This window comes from Marmota marmota, unplaced genomic scaffold, assembly GCF_001458135.2.
Source record: "Marmota marmota marmota unplaced genomic scaffold, marMar, whole genome shotgun sequence".
NCBI classification, from domain to species: domain Eukaryota; kingdom Metazoa; phylum Chordata; class Mammalia; order Rodentia; family Sciuridae; genus Marmota; species Marmota marmota.
In genome coordinates this window covers 10,544,134-10,558,774 of record NW_026000048.1, presented here as the reverse complement: position 1 = coordinate 10,558,774, position 14,641 = coordinate 10,544,134, and the positions used below count along the sequence as shown (strand labels likewise).

Sequence of the window (14,641 nt, the reverse complement as noted above, 5' to 3'; positions counted from 1 at the left end):
TGAATCTTTCCAGCTGAGGGCACCAGACGTTGTGGAGCAGAAACAAGCCGTCACTCCTGTGCTCCATCCAAATTCCAGACCCACAGGGTGACATGACGAAGCGGTGGTTCTTTTATGCTACCAAGTTTGGGGTGATCTGTTATGTGGTGACAGATAACTGCTATTTCCAACAAAACCACCAACTCCTCCTGGCTCCCTTTCCTCCCAAGACATTCAGTTTCTCATATCCATTTCCACAGCCGAGAAAGAGCGTCCTTTCAATAGTCAAGCTGAGCAGGAGTCTGCACACTGGCTCGGCTTCTAGGCTCTTCCTCTAATCTATTCCATACATTGCTGAATTAATCTTTCTAAACCACAAGTCAAACCATATCATTTCCCTGCTACAAACCCGGAATAGATCTCCGATGTCTATGGAGAAAAGTCCAAACTCTTTAGTGCAGCATGCACAGAGTTCCATACTTGGGTCTAAATTGACATTTTCTGCCTTGTCTTCACTTTACATGGCCAATGTCTCAACCCAACTGGGCAGGTCACTATCCTTCAGAGATACCCACCATTTCCCAGACTTATTTCTCCTTCCCTCATGCTGTGCGTCTGCCTCCTGTCTTTTCTTCTCACAGCCATGGTTAACACACAGCTCTAACCACCCCAAAATGTCCTCGCTTTTACTATCCTCTTTCTGCCTGCTGCTCCTCTCATCTCTTATGCATAATTGGTTTTACATCTTGCCTCTTCAAGGACTGCAAAGTCCATTAAAGGCTCAGATCACGTCTCAGACATTTCTACCCTCATGCCTAACACAGTGCCTTGCAGAGATATCATCTGCAGATAACAAAAATTAATCATGTGTTCTAGAAATTCTTCCACATTAACATTTAACAAATACAAAGAATGCATAAGACCATGGAAAGTGGACCATCTCTAGTTTCTCCTTTGGAAGTTCCAAGACAGCAGAACTAACTACCTTATTTAAGGTAAAGAAAGAGAAATATTAAGTGCAGGTAACCAGGAGAAGAGGTCTGTAAAATAGCAGACTTGCTGGCCACTAAGGAGAGGTGTGGTCAGTTTAAAAGGTAGGAGTTATGAGGCTGTGGGTGTATTGCTGGGATGGGCCGATTCTTCCTGCTGATTGAATAATATGGAGTTAAATTCCATCATAAATGTGAAGCATCTCATTCTGGGCCTATGTTGGCACTTTGAGAGGAAGATGATTGACAGGTGCAGCTCTTGTTTGTATGATAACAAAGTCATTTCCCACATCCATCATAAGGTCTTCAGAAAGGCATTAATAGAGAAGGAGAGCCACTTGCTAATTTCCTTCACCTGGCAATTTTAGCACTATGTTGAGCACTCATGAGACACACTTGTTTTTAACACTTGAAAAAGATCCATGAGAGTTTTTAGGTATACCAAAGTATACCAATTGTAAACAAAAATGAGGCCATTTTATCATCTATATGCAATGCAAATATATAGGAAACCCATCTCTCATTATCTGGTAAACTTCTGATCCTTCATTCTGTTTGGTACTTGGTATCTGAAGAGCAAGGTGGGGGTAACTCAACACCAAATGCCATCTTTACAGATGCAAATCAGCCCTGATACCACAGCATTTTCTATTTTTCTTGGATATTGTAAACACTATCCAGAGACTGGAACTATACAGTTCTGTCTCAAACCCACCTCACAGTGACACTCAGGCCAATGAAGCACACTGAGTCCTTTCTTAAAACCCAATCCTCGAGGATCAATTTCTCCTTCTGTGGTTGCGTCCCCATCTCCTCCTGCCCCTTTAAGAGAGCAGAAAACACCTTTCCCTGAATTTGTAAAAACATATTTTTAAGCAAAATTTTATTTTGGTCTAACCATGCAGGAAGCTATTACCCATCCGTTATCTTTATGTGCGTGATTAGGAATAATAGCTGATTTGTGAAGTTATCTATTACGGGAAATAATCAAGATTAATGAGCCCTGTGGCACTTGCTGAATGCCTCAAGAGATTTATTGCTCAGGCTGTGCATTTCTCTTGTTGTGTTGTTGGTGCTGTCAGGAATTTTTTTTACAAATGCAAATGGAGACATGGATTAATTGTCGAAGAGGAAAAAAGCTCTTTCAATGTTATCAAATATTTTGGACTGTTCAGTCCCACCTCTCTCAATGATGTTATTTTATTTTACATAATGATGTGGGAGCCTAATCCCCATATCCCTTCAGGAAATGTAGAGCTCACACACCCTCTGACACTGGGAGCAGATACAGATGCCGCCATTCACTTCAGAATTCTATCCCAAAGTCAAAATAGAGCCTAAATGGAGAGGGGGGAAATACCGTTGTTATTGCTGGAAATGCCAAGGGAGTCTCAATCACTTGTTCAACCAGGGAGGTGCTGTTCCTCTTCAGTGGAACTGCCCTATAACTACAAGATTGACACAGATGGCAGTGCCGATGTGCCTGTGTTCTGAATGTCTACATTAGTTCAGGACAGTTGTGTGTACCCCACGCATTTCTGGAAACGGAGTAGAGAGCCAGAATTCAAATGAAACTTCAGCAGTGCACCATACAGGCTTTCCATCTTACCTACCATGGAGTTAACAAGAAATTACAAAATCTGATTTGGACACAAGGAGATGCAAAGGTAAGGACAGAAAGCTCCCAATGACCTGATCCCATTTGGGGGAAGCAGAGGTAACATATTTTAAAATGAGCTTTTGAATCCTAATTCTGCAACACCCCCCATACAAGACTGCAGTGATTTATGTAAACTCTGCACCTCTATGACCATATATGAACTAGGGGAAAAAACAGTACAATAACACATTGCTAGGATGGATTAAACAAATTAATATATACAAAAGTGTTTGAGAACTTCATTACCATTAGTGTTAGTATTTGAAAATAAAAATAGTAGCTAAGTCAGTTGACAACATCTTGGACCCTTAATTCATGGTGTTCTAAGACACTAGTTCAAAAAAAAATTTTTTTTTTGTATTTTATTTAGAAATAGGATCTCACTGAGTTGCTTAGTGCCTTGCTTCTGTTGAGGCTGGCTTTGAACTCGCAATCCTCCTGTCTTAGCTTCTTTTTTTCAATGGTCAGGATTATAGTGATCACCAAATCACAAATGATAAGATTCAGCTTCCAGATCTAGATCACTCACTAAAAAATTATCTGGTGTTGGTCAATGCTCTTTATTTCTTTGGGTCCAGTTTTCCTGTCTATAATAAATTGGAAAATGATCTTTAATGTCTTTAATGTAGTCAATGATGGTTTCACATAAACTTAGATTATGCTTGGTTTTTTTTCCATTAATTTTGGGGGAGGAACAACACTGTAAGTAAATAAAAAAATCCATGTAACACACTCAAAATTTTATAGGAATGCAAGAAAAACCCAATAAAGGTAAATTTAAATACTTAGAAGATCACTGTATTATTAACTATAATAAAAGCCAAAACCTTTGCAAAAATACAGGAATAGCAACACATCCCAATAGGATTCTTTTAATGTGCTTGAGTTTGCATCTCCGTAATGATATTAAGGGGATCATTGGGTTTATTTAAAAGCACATATACTGATGACCTTAGCATTATAGAATAATGACCTTTTCATTAAAGAGGGATGTATTCTATAGACCTTGATTTCTACATTCCATTATCAGAATTTAGAAAATAGTATTAAGGATATATATATTTTTTGTTCCCCTTCCCAGGGAATCATTACTAATTATCAGCTAGTCAGAGATTTCTATACCAATAGCAAATTAACTAGCTTTTAAGCAAGTTAATTTTTATTTTTCATTTGAAAGCAGAAATGACTGCTTGTGAATTATATCCCTGTAAATTCAAGTGTGTATTTTTCTCTCCTGATCCTACTCTTGATTCTATTAATACAGTAGTCATTTTAACCAAACTCGGCCTCCATGCTGTTGCCATCTTAGTCTTTCCAGATGACATTCAATTCCCCCTTCTCAGGGCCCCAGAGCTTTTCCTATTTCAAATGAAGCATTTCTCACATCACAACTCTGTGCAGGTGCATTCTCTTGTTCAACTCCATAAGAACCTAAGGATAGAGTTCATTTCTAATCCAAGTTTATTAAAAAATATAGCTGGGTGCAGTAGTGTACTTCTGTAATCCCAGCCACTTGGGAGGATGAGGCAGGAGAATCACAAGTTCAAAGTTAGCCTCAGCAGCTTAATGAGGCCATAAGCAACCTCATGAGACAGTGTCTCAAAATAAAAATTAAAAAAGGGGATACGGTGCAGAAGTAAAGCAGCCCTGGGTTCAATTCTTAGTACTTAGTACATACATACAGATACATATTTACATATATAGGTATATATAAGTGTGTGTGTATATATACACACTCATATATACACAGAATACATGTGTAAGAGAATGAGTGTTAGAGTCTGTCATGTGTCCCTGTCCTCTACCCAACAAGACCCCAAGTAGAACTAAGCCTTCATTCGTGTTTGTTTCTACCATACCTGGTATGCACTGTTAACAAAGTTGTTGCTCACGTATCTTGTGAAGTTAGATAATTTTACTCTTTTGAGTTTAACCAACTTGAGAATAAACAAGCAGATTCTTTGAGATTCCTTCATCTTCTGAGGGAAGTACATTATCTAAATGGCAGCATTTTTTTCTTGGCCAAAAAATGATTCCCTCAGACCACTGACCACTCTGAACACCCATCATGGGGTCTAGTCCCCTGGCTTCAGGGAACGGTAAATGATATCGAAGATAGTCATACTTTGGTTGTTGAGATGAGCAACAGGAAGCATGAAGTGAATGTGCAGTCACCACATGACAGCCTGTTTCCAAGCCTCTCCATGTATTCTTGACATAATAGTGTCTCCTCACGAGATGAGGAGGCATCCTCCCCCTCTCCTCAAGGAGGACAGTCTGAGGTAAACAGGTGTCCCCAGGTAAGTGGTGGAAACAAGCTTCCAACTCAAGCTACCAGGACTCCAGAAGACCCCTGCCCTGAACCACTAACCTCTGCTCCCGGGGCCAGAGGACAGCTGCATTTCTAGCCCCTGGCAAAGAAAGGGGAATCTGGAACATGGAAAGAAAAGGGGTAAAAAGCAAAGGGCCGAGCTGAGGTTTTAGAGAGAAGCTAGGACACCATCCTAGTAAAAGTTTTCATGCAAAATCCAACTTGCATTCCGTCATTTGCAGGTTGGCATTTTGGTGCCTTGTCACTCATGTCCAGTGACAGGAAGCCATACATACCACGGGCACCAAACTACCCCGACAGCCAGTATCCACCGGCTTGTCCCAGTCTCTGATGTTTAAATTCAAGTGCATTTACTCTGAAGGGTTCCTTCCTATAAGCCAGTCACAGAGCAGGGTCAAGAAGTCAAAATACCTATTTGTTTCCTATTATTAGGAATTTGCCAGTTGGCATAGCCCCCAATAATGGGCATCTGTCAAAATGATAACGGTCCTTTTGCCAGTTCATTTTACTTTCCCAGCAGAGGTGTCAGCTGTCAACAGATTCTGAGATATGAACCGAGGGTCATTATGACCCCTGACCTCACTGCCAGTCGGGAGAGAATAAAAATCACAGCCAAAGGAAACAGCGCGTACTGGGATCAGCCCTGGGGTTAGGATCCATCCTCATGCTGACTCCTCTATGAAGAGAGTGTGGAAATATGTTTCTTGTGTAAGTGGAATTCTTCATCTGGTATCTATTTATTCAGCTTGGAGATACTAATAAAAAATGAAAACCAATTCCATTCTAAACAATATCAAGACACTACTTATTTCATAACAGCTAGTTATTACATACAAAGATGATGTTCCACCCGAGCTATCTCAAGAGCAGCAAGACTCTGACGTATTCGCCTGGAGTTTTGGCTCTTTCTCCATCTATGAGCATCTTTTTTTTTTTTTAAAGAGAGAGAGAGAGAGAGAGAGAGAGAATTTTAGTGTTTATTTTTTAGTTTTTGGTGGACACAACATCTTTGTATATGGTGCTGAGGATCAAACCCAGGTTGCACGCATGCCAGGCGGGCGCGCTACCGCTTGAGCCACATCCCTAGCCCATCTTTCTTTTCTTAATATTTATTTTAGGTGTAGATGGACACAACACAATGCCTTTTATTTTTTATGTGGTGCTGAGGATCGAACCCGGGTCCCGTCCGTGCTAGGCGAGCACTCTACCGCTGAGCCACAATCCCAGCCCGTATGAGCATCTTAAAATCAGAGAATTTATTCCCCTGTGGATGAGATGACCAAGCCATAAGCCACTGACCTATTCATAGAGCACCAAGTGCTTCATGCCAAGAGTTGAGGGAACTTGGTATTTAGCTTGAATTTGGAAATGGAAAATACTGGCTCTGGAGATTTAAATGAGAAAAAAAAAATCACAGCATTTTTTTTTTTTTTTAAACTGGAAGAGATCTAGAAGCTCATCTAAACAATCCCTTCATTTAACAGATGAGAGGATTGAGAGCCAGGGAGGGGTGATTTACATACTCAGTTCCTCACAGCAAAATGAAATCTGGAGCCCATGTCTTCTGCCTTCCTCTGCCTTCAAGGCGTAGGCTGAAGGCAAACCTAGCACACTGCTTCGCCCATCAGTCATCAGTGTTCACCCCCCACCCTTTGTGGGACAGGGGCTCACGCGTGCTAGGCAAGTTCTTTTCCACTGAGCTATACTCCCAGGCCCATCACAACACTTTTTCTGAGTGATCTGGAAATAGAGAAATTATAGGGACTATGGCTTAAAGATGGATACCACTGCCTGGGCCAGGTCATGGGGCTCACCCCAATCATTACTGTAAGAAAAAAGAGTTGACCCATTAGCTACAACTGAGATTTCCTTGGTTAGGAGGAGCTAGAAGCAGGACATAGTTTTTTTTTTTTTTAACCTGTTTTCCTGGCACAATGACAGTTGTGAACTCTGAGAGCACAGGTAGAGGTGGGGATACAGGAGGGCAGGGAGAGTGTATGGTACCTTCCTTCATCTTCCCCTCCAAAGAATCCTGATCCAACCAGAAGCAAGGTGGTCTCCATACAGCCCTGGTCCCGTCCACTGCAATATTGACCATGTTGTCATCAACTGGCCAAAATTACAGAGAAATCTGAAATCCTCTCCAGGGATAGAAAACTAGACCAGGGAGGTTCAAAAGCCAGAGAATAAAGCTTATTTTATTCTCGGTAAGTTCAAAATGTATGGAAGAAATGCCAATATCATGGAAATTAGAGTGCAGGGAAAGTTCATGAATAAATGATTAACGTGCCTGAAAGCCTTTCCTTCTTCAGAAAAAAGAGCATTAAGGACGCCGAGGTGATACACTAGAAACACTCTAGAGATACTTATTTACCAGAGTGGGCAAGAAAATGTGTCAAGTACATCAGAAGAAACAACAAAAAAATCGATCAAAATCTTCTTGTCCATATTTTCATCCATTTCTAACTGAATCCCCCAGAAGGATTTTAACAGAGGTTCCAACATGTCAGTTTACTGAATTGTCCACACCCCAATCTCAACACGTTCAGGTGCTTGGCTGGAACTGGAACCCACAGTGCCAAGGCGGTGAGGCAGGTTCCTCAAGAAGAATTTCCATATTTCCTGGGGACAAATTCTAAAAGAGACATGGAGGCTCTTTTCCTTGTATTCAAACTGGCATCCCTCTGCATGCGACTTAGATGTAAACCCAGATAGTGAATGTGGATGCCAGTGGAGCCCAAGTTTTCAATTATGGCACAGATTCAGACACTCCCCTTCAGAACTCCCTGTCTCCAAGCTGGTCTCATTGCCAACCTAGTAAATAGGAAATGACTTTCTCAAAGTTAGCTTCTTCAATGCATCTTACTTTCTGGCTGGTGTGACTGACATAAAACATGTCTTGCTTAATGAAACTTCTCATCTGTTTTTTTTTTTTTTCTTAAGGTAAATTGGCCAATTCTTCTCCTTATTAAAGAATTTATTACAAGATAGGTATTGCCCTTCTCCGGAAATAAGCACATTTCAATTTAAAGAATAATTTTGTTTTCTAAAGGTTTGATTTCTATGAAGTGGATGCTAAAGCAACAGTTTAGAAACTCAACAAACACCTATTCTTTTCAAGGAAAAATATTGTGAAAAATATAATTAATATATTTAATATGTTAATTTAATGTTAATTAGCATGTTAATATATTTTATATAGAAAACCCATTTTGTCTCACCAAACCAACTCGGAAACTGAAAGCAGTGGCATGCTGCACCCAATAGCTTTAGCCTGTCCCTGGAAACTGGCAGCCGGCTAAACTGATTACTAATGGCAACAGACATGGACCCAGCTCTCAGTTCATACAATTTTCTTTTCATTAACTGAATATTAGGACTTCAGTTCAAATTAAAGACTGTCCCAGCAAAGGCTGTTCGCTATCTCCCTCCACCTCTAGAACAGTAGCTACTCACATAAATTTTAAATTAAGCACCTAGATGAGGTACTCTCCATAATACACAGTGAAAAGGCCCTTCAACAGCCGAGTCAGTACCATGCACAAATTATATTCTCACCGAATCAATGTTTGACAGAGATGAAGATAGTGGTTAATACATAGAGAAACTTTCACGTCAAATACTGGCTTTGCCTGAAATTTACAAAGTCAGTAATTTACATTTCTAGATGTGCATGGAGCCAGTGATTTCATTTTCTGAGTAACCCTGGATAAACTGTAAAGTCTATGTTTCTTATCTAATGGAGGAAATGATAATGGCCATATCCCATTAAACATAGGTAACTATCTGCTCACTCACTCTATGAGCATTTAGTGAGCAACTAAGAAGGGACAGGAATTGGGCACTAAGAAATTATCTACTAATGTTGTTAAAAGACTTGTAAATCAGATTTATTTAAACAGAAAAAGCCAAGGGAACTAAATTTATAGAATTCCTATTTGGACCTTTCATAAATGACCCCACCTAATTTCCACAATGAGCCTATGTTATTTCTTATTTTTAGATGAAGAAACCGAGACAAGCTCAAGGTGACATCAGTAGCAAAATGAGCATTTGAACCAGAGTCTGTGAAGGCAAAGCTCATTGCACTCTACCTCTCTGACTTTCGTAAACATGGCTAAAAGACATTTACAAACTGGAGAGCAACACAGTAGTTTATAACCATCATGGTTCGGGCAGATTCTTCTTTTCTTGGTGCTAAGAGTAAAACAAATGGTTAGGAACTAACAAATTCCAAAGTGACATTTTGTTTTGTTTTAATTACTAAATGCTGTTGCTGTTTGTATTGAATTATGGTGATTCTGATCATATACAAGGATATGCCTGGTGTCAACAAAAGCTAGCCCAGGAGGGAAGTCTGAGTGACAATCTATTTTGAACTGCTGAATTCCACTGATGTAAAAGTGGGCCATCTGCATTTTCCCCACATTTTTATTGAGTTGATGGTTGTACTTTAACATAAAGACTTGGTGTTTTCTAACACCAAGGTCTACAGAAGGAATATAAAATGATTCTAGAGTAAGAAATAATTTAAGTGATAGGAATTTTTTCTACATGGGTCTTATGAATTTACACATTTTTGAGATGCCTCTTCTCAGATACTGTAGACAAATTAAAGAATGTTTTTCAGCTGGGTACAGTGGTGTACACCTATAATCCCAACAATCTGGGATGCTGAGGCAGGAGGATTACAAATTCAAGGCTAGCCTCAGCAATTTAGTGAGACCCTGTCTCAGAATACAAAATAAAAAGGATTGGGACTATAGCTCAGGGATAGAGCAGAGCAGGGTTCGATTCCCAGTACTGGGGAAAAGACATTTTTGTTTTTACTTTTAGGCCAATAAATGTAAAAATTTACCCTTAAAAGTTCAAAAAGGATGAAGAGGTAAAATAGAGGAGGAAGGGTAGTTTTACACACTCGGTACACACAGGACACATGCTGCCTACCCCCAGTGTACACATGAAGCACAAATAAGAGTTGAAAGGAGAATGTGAGCTGTTCAAGTGATCTCATCAATTGTAAAAACAAATCACTCATGGTCCAAGCATTTACTTAATTCTTTAATTATACCACTTTTATACTAAAGATGGGAGTAGCATCATTTTCCAATTGAAAGAAATTGGCATACCTAAAGTACCTCACTCTTGGATAACCGCTAAGCATCTGAGGGTTCATGGTCTTTCCTTACATAGGTCAAGAGTCCACAATAAGTAAGAGAATACAGAACTGCTGCCCTGTACTATGTGTGTGTTTTCTGGGAGCAGCCTTTGAAAGGACAGCACCACCCACACTTCCGTGATCTCAGTGTTCATTCATCCACCAAGATTTTAATGGATTTATGTGACACTCCAATGCCATCTCTACCCAGGCTTTCTAAGAAGACTGTTGAAGGGATGGAGGGATGCGTAGATTTTGGAAAAGGGAGGATTTGGGAGGTGAAGAATGTTGTAGATCTATGAAATCAGTGATTCTAGAAATGGGTCAAGAAGTAAAGTGAGGACAGGGAACACATTTAGAGACTCTCTCCTTCCACACTCGGGGCTGTGCTATTTTCTTTGAGCACCTTTATTATAGGAAGAGCTCATTACACCCCAGGAAAGCAATGAATTCATTCCCTTTGTAATTATTTTCTCTGAGCAAAGCGTAAGTTTGTCAAAGGTGAAATTTGTAGCACCCGAAAGAGAAATGTTGCTGAAATCCATTTCCCCTTGCATACACCACCCTCCACCTTCCCAGAGGGTGACTCAAGGAAGGGCATCACTGAAAGGAAACTGAAAGAGGAAATGAAGAGAAAAAATTTAGGCTGAGTGTCTTTAAAAGGCTCTAACATGTCTGTATCTGCTAGACTGTGGGACTGCCCTCTACAGGAAAGTATCAAACCTTAAATGGATGAAATGCCAAGTATAGGAAGGATCTTGAACCCTGCAGGAAACGGCCTGCTCTGGGCTGTCCACACGGGACACTTCCCTATTCTCACTTATATTTTCCTTTTCCTTTGGTATGCTTTGCTGAAAGATTACTTTGGGCTCTCATTGCAAAACTCATAATATGCTTTCATAGGTATTAGTGTAGGTGTAAATCCTGACGTAGCAGTTTGAAAATCAGATGACTATCTTCATTCGACATATTTTTCTTTTACTCGCATAACAATTTCTAGAGCTGTGGGACTGGAGTCCATAAAAGTGAAATTAATTTTATGTTTATGTGTATCATATGGTTATGATTATGGATGAACTGTTCATAATTCATCTGTCAAGAGGCTTACCCGTGTACTTCAATATATCTCACAGAGCACTGGAATGTTGAACACACTCAACAATAAATAGCTAACTTTGAATCTAATTACTCTCCACTTTCAACTTTAAATTTTACTGATAAAACTAATAGGTATTTTTATATGGCTCAGAGGACTTGCAACATGTTCCAGAAGACAGAAGAATGCATAGTTAAGATTGCATGTTTAGAAGATGAAAGCTCCCTATGCCAACAAGTTGATTCAATTACTTTTGAGATTTTTGCTCACACTTATGGTATCCCAGTATCTAGGCATAAAAAAACCTTACCATGCCTAAAGCTGTGGGCTAATCAGAACTGACCCACGTGGAATCACTGAAGAATTTTTTTCTAGTGTAGCGGCGTTTCTTACATCACCTGAACTTGGTTTTAAGAAAGAAGAAAATATTAGCAACAGTACTCATTACAAAATTTGAATCATCAAAACAAAATGCACAAGGGAGCAGCCTTTGGTTGGGGTGCGTTCTGGTGTTAGCACACATCTCTCCCAGTCTCATCCTCCCATTCCTATAACCATTCTGTACACTGAAAATCTGATATTTGTAATGATAACCCTAGGCAGGGTATGAGCTATAATCACCAAGGAGATGTTAACTTGTTGCTGAGTTAATAGTTTTTAAAACTGCAAAAGACTAGGGAAATTGCCATTTTATAGGTAAGGAAATTGAGGCCCAGAAAAATAAAGTGACATGCCTAAGGTTACTGAGCAGTAAATGACAGGAAAGAATTCAAAGCCAGATCATAGCTACAAGTCCAATACTTCCTTCACAGTCTTTCTAGTTAGCTACAACCCGTCTTTTTGTAAAAGCTACATGCTATCAATAACCAGGTTAAGATCTGGAAGGCAAGTTTTCCTACAGTCAGTCCCTAAAGGCCTGAAATTCCACTATTGACTACCAATGCCTTGATTTGTGGAGCTCAAACTAGGTAATTTACATTTTCCTCAGGCTTAAGAAGCTGAACACAGAGGCAAGTCTACAGATCCAAGCAGCGCTTCTTTTACTATAAATATCTATTTAATGAATCCACATCCTTTTAGTGTGTACCAAAAGAGAGGCCAGGTACCCAATTCAGCTACAGCAAGCATTCCTTTATAGGGGAATGCTCACTGCTTGTGTTACACAGCTAACTCGCACTCCTTGTTATCAATCAGTACCTTAACTTAATTCTCGGTTACAAAGCATTTTTATAAGGCTCTCACCTAAAAACCATCTGAGCATTGACAGGTAGCCCTGGATCCAGATTTGTCCACAGATATTAAAGCAAGCAGTGCACCTTTAAAGCCCTCAGGCCACATTTATTCAGCTCTTGCTGTGTAATATATCACGCCTACGTTCTTGCAATGCTAATGCACCCCCACAGCATCTGCCTTTCCTTGTCACTGTTCCAACCAGAAAGTGTCCCATTTTGCTTGTTGCTCCCATTACTTAGGAGTCTAAGATAAAGGCCCCACACAGCCCTCTCCTTACCCTCCAATACTCTTCCTCATCAGGTGTAAAGTCTGCTTTATTGAAAGCCTGGCATCCTGTCTACCAGGTCAACATGTTAGCAAGCTTCCTCCATTGAGCAATACATATTTCATTTTGTAAAAATTCCTAACTGCTTCTTCATGTCTATCAACACTCTAACTGCCACCCCCCACCCTTTTTTTAAACAAAGGACACTGACTTTCCCTTCTTCATCCAAAGTATTTTAAAACTCACATTCTTCGTTTTTTTTTCCAAACTAAATCTGCTGATGAGTCGTTTTTAAAAAAAAGTTTTAATAAAAACAAGTTTTTTTCTCATTCTGAGATATTAAAATTAGCAGTAAGTTAAAGATTTTTGTTAATTGAGATTTTGCCCCAATGCTAGTACCTTTTATCTTGCCTAGAAAGTTTTTGACCATCACCTTATAGTGTCTCCCTACCTGGGTCCTTTATGAACATCACTCTTGATTCCTAAAAGTGCTTCTAGCTGCTCGTCCCCATTTTATCCTTGATGATGTCACTTCTTTTGCTACTTTTTCAATAAATACTTTATCGCCTCCAAAGACAAATATCTGGGGAATGCTAAACCATATGCAACCAAAGGAAAAAGAATGTAGCTTCACTCTTTAGACCCTGGCCATGTGAACTGATACTTATGTTCACAGCATTAATCCACTTCCTCTACACAGCAGCCTTCTGAGTTTCTTACATAGGTCTTGAAGTAACCTGCATGCCAATATACTGGTTCTGAGGGTCAAATCACCATCTCTCAAAAACTTTCCTTACTGTAGCTCACATAGATGTACGCTCCACGCCCTTAGTGAATCTTTAATTCTTAACAAGGTGTTGGATAATAGAATGCAACCTTTTATTTGAAAATTCTCCCAAGGACCTTCATTTTCTATTAGGGAAAAGGGTGTGGGAGGGGTTGAGCCAGGAGGAAGGCTGGAAGAATGGGCAGGAGTAGACAATGTGCTTTTTTTCACTACTTAGAAAATGGAATAACAAGCATGCCTTCTGAACACCCTGTACAAATGAAGGGGCCACACAGAGGAACACGTGTTTACCAAACAGCAAGGGAAGCAGCAGCCTTCAAGGCCCACTTGGCAAGAGGCAAGATCATTCATTTTAAGTTCAAGGAGATTAGGACAGAGCAACATTTTCCCATTGTAACAATTAAAACAAAACAAACAACAACAACAAAAAAAAAAAAAAGAATACTGGCAAGAACCTCTTTCACAGCTCCATTCTGAATCAAAGAAGGTTTTTTTTGTTTGTTTGTTTGTTTGTTTTTTGGTAGCCCGACTAGTACCCTACATGCAAAACTGGTTATATGAGAAAATGCATCCCCAAATTTGAACAGGTGACAAACTTATTTGGATTATTTTGAAACAATAAGGCCAATATTGAACAATATGAATGCCTAATTTGTCACTTAAAGAACAAATTCATTTGTTTTAGGTAGCTGAGTATGAGAAAAACCCAGTTTCTAGGGCTAGGCAAAACTGGTGACTCTTTACTGAGGAAATGAGTGGCTTTCCAGGCAGAGGTTCAATTAGAATGGTGACCACTTGATCATTCAGATTTGTATAGACATGATTTATACCTTCTGTGGCATTCAGAACGCCACTGCTCTCTCGACCGCATTTGATGTATCTTTGTGCCACATGCTTTGTCTCTGCTCACACTAGCGCTGCCAAGAACACCAGTCCACACAGTGACCATAGGGATTGAAGAGCATCTTTTAGCATGTTTCAAAGAATAGCGGGTAATTTATTTCACACTGAATATTAATTGGGGAAACCAAAGAACAGAATCAGGCATGGGCTAGAAATTCTTTCCTCTCACTCCTTTTGGCTTCTAAGGGGGTACAAAGATTTCAGAGAAGGGAGGAATTCATTTTAATGAGGAAATTTTA

The 14,641-nt window shown here is 39.7% G+C and overlaps 1 protein-coding gene and 1 long non-coding RNA gene across 20 annotated transcripts in view; both read right to left on the bottom strand.

Moving 5' to 3' along the window:
- Celf2 (CUGBP Elav-like family member 2) overlaps nucleotides 1-14,641 on the bottom strand; it is a 788,139-nt gene that overhangs the window by 235,342 nt on the left and 538,156 nt on the right. The window lies entirely within an intron of this gene.
- Nucleotides 7,827-14,641, bottom strand: part of LOC125619580 — a 38,698-nt gene continuing 31,883 nt past the window's right edge. Inside the window, exon 3 of the long non-coding RNA XR_007351118.1 lies at nucleotides 7,827-14,641. This exon is cut by the window's right edge and continues 22,155 nt beyond it. This is a non-coding gene — a long non-coding RNA (uncharacterized LOC125619580).